Genomic DNA, 7,214 nt, shown 5'->3' on the forward strand with positions numbered 1-7,214 from the left:
CTTACGGAATTTCCGATTCGTTTAGTATGTAAATCGCCAAAATCCGTTCGCGGCAAAAATAGTTATTAACGTTTACTTTATTTCATAAAAACGTGACCTGTTTTCTGATTTGACACCCTTAATGAAAGACGTAATTCTACGTCAAAAAATTATATGTGATTGAAAAAATTCTCATTTTTTATATAACACCCGTTAGTTGCACCGGCGAGCATGCGAAACTGGTATCTTATCGCGTTGCCAGAGCAATGATGCGCGCGCGGAATGGGGTGAAACACGTGATCCTAGATGCCTTGAACATCCTAGTATAAGCAACTGTAGGATTTTTTTTTCGTTTTTATACAACTTCATTTTTTGGGTTTTGGCCACCTAAATTTTCTGTGTGCCGTGGCTATACCAGTATCGTCTACCTTGCTATGAAAGCAGCTACCTGCTTATTAATTTAGATACTTTGGAAGCGCGTAGGAATTCGGCCCGAGCCATAGTGATATCTGATGCATTAACATCAAGAATCGACTGGCCTGAAATTCTCCAAAGAACGAATATGCTGGCTCGCCCAAGACAACATCGGAATTCTGCCCCTCTCTGGATTCCAATGCGGCGAACGAACTGCGGCACTTATAGTGCTATTACTGGACTGCTGCGTATATTCAACCGTGTAGTCTCTATGTTTGATTTCAATTTGTCACGTGATTGTATTAAGTGTAAATTTTTAATGTTTTTCAGGTCTAGACAACGTATTCAGGCAATGCAAATTAAGTTATGTTAGAATATAAGAAAAATAGATAATAATAAGCTACCATTTGAGCCCCGACCCTATTGGCGAATAAAAAAAATTATTTCGTTGAGACACAACACAGAATCGAATAAGAGTACCTTCATTAAGTTCAGCATGCTCAAAGGCAGTTGTAAATTTTCAAACGTTGAATGAATTTTTTTTTTTTGAAATATTGTTTGCATGGTCAAGTTACATAGACCGGATCCGTATATAATCATTGCTAAAAGAGCTTTTAAATCTTTTCACCAAAACCTTTGGAAAGTGGACCTCAAAAGTTCCTTCCGCCAAGTGTGTAAAATTTCGCTCCAGACCAAATGACTTCCTCCGGCAGCGAGATTCAAAGCTCACGATTTTTTACCACTTGCACAAAACTTGTTACACTTTTACTTAGAATATTTATTTGATACGAATAATTTGATTTTCATTGATAATTTTGTCCCTTAAGATGTGTTTATTTTCCCATCGCAGAGAAAGCGTCATTTTTATAGCAATAAAAAGACGTTTCTAATATTGCTAATTCATATATTTCAACCTTCGGGGGGCGATCTGACATAGTAGTAGCATCCATACTCTCACGCTAAAGGTTGCGAGTTGAATTCTCACTCCCGACATTCTTCCGAAATGGAAGGTAAAAGTGACGTACCAGCCAAAAAGTGTTGAAAGTCACTATACTACAGGAAACAAACATTTAACGCTTACCATTATCCAAATTAAATACATTATTTTGAAACTACTTGTTAAAATCCAGCACTGTTTGCTTTGCGTTTTGTTTATCTTTGCTTCATATAAACCGGCTGTCAAACTCAGCTTTGATGTCCCGAATTGCGTAATTGTGGTACATTTTTTTTCAAGATTCGCTGCGCTCAGTAGTCAGATTAGAAGGTGGATTCTGAACTGCCGTTAAAATTCAAAAATGCGAATCAGGTTAATCTAAGCTTATCAAGCCAATAAGGGCTAATTCTGGACGTTGGGTCTGGGACGCTGACAATAATCCGTTTATTTCCGTCTCCTGGGCACAACACACTACAATTTTTTGTTTAATATTGTTGTAAATAATTTGATTTTTGACCGTAAAAATACAAACTACAAAAATGAAGTGTCTTCGTTGTGTTCATTAAGCGAATCGCTTATGGAAATGCGATCCAGTAAATGTTTTTCGGTCAAATAATGTGGAATCCGTACATAATAGCGTTATATGTAGCCAAGCTTTACCAGGTGTTTATGAACGATGGTTTTAGATATTGTAGTGAATCTGCTAATGTATGTTTCGTGTACTAGAGATTATTCTCTATCAGTGTCTCGATTTGATTGTCATCAGAGGCAGCACGAACTTTCAGAACAACCCAACCCAAAGCGGGTCACATAATACCACCTTTCGATGCAGATGAGCGTCACTGCTAGGAACACCTCTCAAGAGATACGGTTCGTGTACCCATGAAAGTACTTATTGTTCACCTTTATTTTTTCGCAAAACGTTGGAAGTTATCGAAAAATAGAAACGAAGAGATTTTTATATATATATATATATATATATATATATATATATATATATATATATATATATATATATATATATATATATATATATATAGAAATGGATTTCTGTCTGTTTGTCTGATTCTTATGGACTTGGAAACTGCTGAACCGATCGACATGAAAATTGGTATGTAGGGGTTTTTGGGGTCGGGGAAGGTTCTTATGATAGTTAGAGACCCCTCCCCCCTCTCTGAAAGGGGGGCTACCATACAAATGAAACACAAACTACTACATTACTCAAGAATTAATCAAGCAAATTAAACGAAATTTGACATGTGGAGGTTTTCGGGTGAGGGTTTTTTGGTACGAGAAATGTTTCTATGATGGTATGACACCCCTTCCTCCTCTGGAAAGGAAAGGGGGTTCCATAAAAATAATGCACATATTTCAGCCAAACATACTCCAACCAAACATGACAATTGAAAATTTGAAAAGATTCCTCGAATCAAAAAAGACGCACCACGATTGATATGGGGTACAGACTAGGGGAGCGTTGCTAAATAATGGTCAGCCCTATAGGAAGTATCCCTATAGGAAGTATCCCGGGTCGGCCACACGTACAGAGCATTGGATATTGCAAGATCCCAAATAAGAGAATACAATGTAATACTCACCTCGAGCCAACCGCGAGTAATTGGTTACAAAAAAGGCAATGAACTAGAAAATGTCCGTTTATGAGGGCTCACAAAGGTCCGGTGATGTGATGGTCAGATTTGGTAAGCTTCCATTACAATTGAGAAATGCTTCAGTGGTACCGTGACAAAAGGGTTGATTACGTTGGAAAGACCTCAATCCTCCCGTTTGCCCCCTTTTCCACCCAATCGAAAAATATTGGGCAATTGTCGAGCCCAAAATGACTCAGGATGCTGCAGACATGAGAAGATCGTGGAATAAAATGGCCGCTGAGGATGACCAACAGAGAGTCCAAACTTTGATGGAGGGTATCCGAAGAAAATAACGATAATTCATTAAATCTGTAACGAAATATTTTTTTTTCGATATATTTTTCTAAAAAAAAAAAAATAATATGCATCTTGGTATAAATATGTTTTGCACATTTAACCAATTACGAGATACTATTGGTTTTGTGAATTCGAATTCTAAACGAATCATGCTTGAATCACAATTTGTGGAAGGTTTAAAAATTTTAGAAATTGCAGAGCAGATTCCTATCATTTTTGATGTGATTATAATGATAAGAGATGTTACCATTTTTGAAAAAATATTTACTTGAAGTGTCTACGTGGCCATTATCTAGACTCCCTCCTCCCTCGCCATGGGCGAATGTGAACAATTCAGCCCCTTGAAGAAAATGGACATCCTTCTGTCGGAATGTTCCTCATCTAAACAGAAAACAATCGGGTAGGTTCCTACTGTAAGACGTGGATGATCCCTTTTCAAGAGCCGTGAACTTCCGAGCTGTATTAGAGAGACCAGTATTTACGAGCTTGGGTTATCTTGAGCACCCGAAAATACATGATAAATGACAAAATAAGGATGGAGGATACGTTAAGAAAACAACATTCCGTCATGAGTCTATATGTTAGATAAGTCAGTTTGAAAAATCTTGCCATCACAATCTCATAGTCGTATTTTTGAACTTCAGTACATATTTGTTTTACTTTATTTCTATGACCGGACTGATAATAAACGATTTGTAGACGTTGAAGGGCTATTATTCCAGAAGATGGATAACCCAATTATGTTCCTGCATGTATGACACAATTAGGAGCTATCAACACATTTGACCATTTTTAATACCAAGCCTGTCCTCGCATCATCAATAGGCACGTGACGAATAGCCAAATGGTCTGAAAGGGGAAAACTGGAACATTTCGCTTCTCCCCAGTGGATAAGGCTTTCTATGAATCCATATATGCAAAATAAAACGCAGACATACGAATTACAAACGGCCGGAACACGATGGCGATTGAGGCGGGTAAAAGTGCAAATGACGAGTCGAATGAAAGTACGGAGGAGTCGAGACAGCAGTGAGTCTGAGTCTACTCTCGGCAAGAAAAATGGAATGCTCGTAAATGAAATTTAATACTTAATAATGGCGGGGCTCTTCCCTCTCCGGCACATACGGAAACAGTTCCCTCCCGCACAAAGCGTGTCATATATCCGTCGCGTGACTTCCGCTGCATATACGTAAAGTGTGCGTATATGTTTGAAAAAAGTGATCACGTTCGCTGTAAGGATATGCGAAATGGCCTTGCCCGTTTCCTTCTACGAGAGTTATCTCGGGTTTCCTGCAATATAGCGTAATAGAATATACGAGCAATTTTGATTTATTTATTTCTTTCCATTGTTCAATATGGGTGAAATATTACCGTTCAATTGTTTTGGTTTATTATACGCCTGGAATCAATTTCAAATTGAAATTTGAAATTCACAAAAAGACACCGTTTTGTACCACCATATTTTGCCATCTTTACGTGATTTGATAACTCCATACTCCCAGAACTTGTTTGGTTTCGCGTCAAAATAGTGAGCAAGATGCTTAAGTTTTAAGATATATCAGAATCGCGATCCTCTGAAGATGTGTTTACATGATCCGTTATAATATGTATGTTAATTGTTCTCCTGGTTGAAAAATAAAATTTTCTCACGTCTTTTATGATGCGCTCATCGCTGGCGACCCATAATGAATTAGGCGCGTGTCCTTTCAAACCAAAAATACTAACCAACGACATTACGTGAGCTGTTTCCCTATCACCCTCCTGGCAGACTTCATTTTCGATCGCCACCTTAACCTGAGCAGAATAATTAATCAATAGTGATAGAAAGGCTCCGGCCAACATAATCCTTTTATCTAGTGTCGAAGCGAGATGGCTAGATGACACGAGTTTGCTCTGGGGAATTCCTTTTGCTGCTGCCTACATTTACAGTCCAGTCCAAGTGCAAAACAAAAAGCCAAGGCGAGAACAAAAATGATAATTTCCCAACATGCTGTAGGGAATGAGAACAAGTGCGTGTTTTGTTGTGAAACCTTATTTCAAAAAGCGAAGATGCGAATTTCCACAAAGTGCTATGGCGTGCAATAAAACGAAGGAAACTTATAAAGAAAACTATGACATTAAGTATTTTTCCCGATGCACAAAGAAAATTATGTCAAGTATGTGATGGTATTTGAATGTGTTCTTCCCTTTTCCTTTGGCTTGCGTGAACATTGTACATAACATAGCTTGCAAGGAAGCCAGAATGAAAGTGCGTTTCCTGCGGGAAAGAAAAACATTGCAAAACTTTCCAAATTATAACGGCGTGTATACTAAAATGCTTTTCCCTGATTGTATTCTCCTGTACCTCATTCGATGTGAGTTCTATTCACTCCAATATAAAACAAATTAATCAAACAACCAAACTGTGGCCCATTTTCGCCACCCTTCTTCTATTTGATTGACTCGAAGCCCACCCCTCATATCGAGGGTACGCTACCCTCGCAGGGGATGGCGGATGTTTCGAACGCACCCACCTACAAATATACTGCACCGACACGTGGCTCCCATGCGATGCCTCCATAAAAATAAACTCATCAAATCAAGTCATTGGAGGGGACCGAGGAAACGTTGCCTCCGCCGCCGACCAAATTGGTCTTTAGCACGCTGTGAATATTCTTTGACAATCTGTGAATTAAGGTTTACCAAATTTTCTGCTCGGATTTCCAAGTGTCCCTACTGAGTGTTGGTCAAAACAAGTTATTGAAGTGGTCTTTGGAGAACATTTGCATTGAGAAGAAGAATAAAAAGGGGGAAATATTGTGTTCTATTCCTGAAGTCATTAAACCAGATTTGTTTACATTGAAATTAATTTGCTGGAACGTTCAGCATCGGAAACAGGTGGGATAACATTATCCACATGAAAAGGGATTTAAAAATATTATCGATTCATACATCTTGTAATTGTAGAAAAATGATTCATACTACTATGAATTATGACGATGGAGAAAATATAATTCCACGGAACAAATTTAGCTTAAATTCCATCCCTTCTACAAAAATGCTTCAACGCCCTGCTTAGCGGCCTTACAGCAGTTGACCGGAACTTTTGTTATGACCGGTGAAAAGATGGATGTCGGTAGCTCTTCCGTGACCCTGGCGATCAACTGCTTCTCCGTTTTGGCCACGAAATCATTGGAGTAGATCCTCCGTTTTAGGTTCGTCCAAAAAAAAAAAGACGGGTGGGTAATGTCGGGGACAGATATTTGGGAAGCCGCGACTTTTCCGGCCGACTGGATGCAGGGCATTTTAGTAAAAGTTCCAAAGAAAGGAGATCTTTCGCAATGTGGTAACTGGCGTGGCATCACATTGCTACGGTGACTCTGAAAATACTTTGCAAAGTTATCCTTAATCTAAAGTGACCAGATGGTCAGAGGTCTAACGCGGGACACCAAAAACAAAACGTTATGTACATACGTTATGTGAACATAAACCATAGTTTAGCGAGTCTAAACTGATCATTATTATTTCTTTCTGAGTATCAGCACTCAGTTGTGATTTTTCGGAGGTTTAGATTTTGTTTACGCCCAAAGATTTTTTCGTTCAATCAGAGCACTTACGCCTGGCAAGCACGATACAAATTCTACAATTTTCTTCAAATTACCGAATGGAATGCACGAAAATTCCAATTCATTTTTATCGATTTTAGTGTTAACGTATGCATTCGAAAAATGGAGTAATTTCGGATGGCGATGAAAGACAATTTATATGAACAAATTTTATTTAAATCTTACGTTTATTAAGTCTACAACAAAAATGATTCAAGCCTGTTGATTCGCTACAGCAGCACTGTCAAGCAACTTGATGATTTTTCCATACTGCAAGCTCCACCCCACAGTGAAGGAGTTAGACTTCCTGAGGCACTTTGTGTCCGCCAGATATAGCCGATCTGGTATTTACAATAT

This window comes from Toxorhynchites rutilus, chromosome 3 (assembly GCF_029784135.1).
Source record: "Toxorhynchites rutilus septentrionalis strain SRP chromosome 3, ASM2978413v1, whole genome shotgun sequence".
In the NCBI taxonomy this organism is placed as follows: domain Eukaryota; kingdom Metazoa; phylum Arthropoda; class Insecta; order Diptera; family Culicidae; genus Toxorhynchites; species Toxorhynchites rutilus.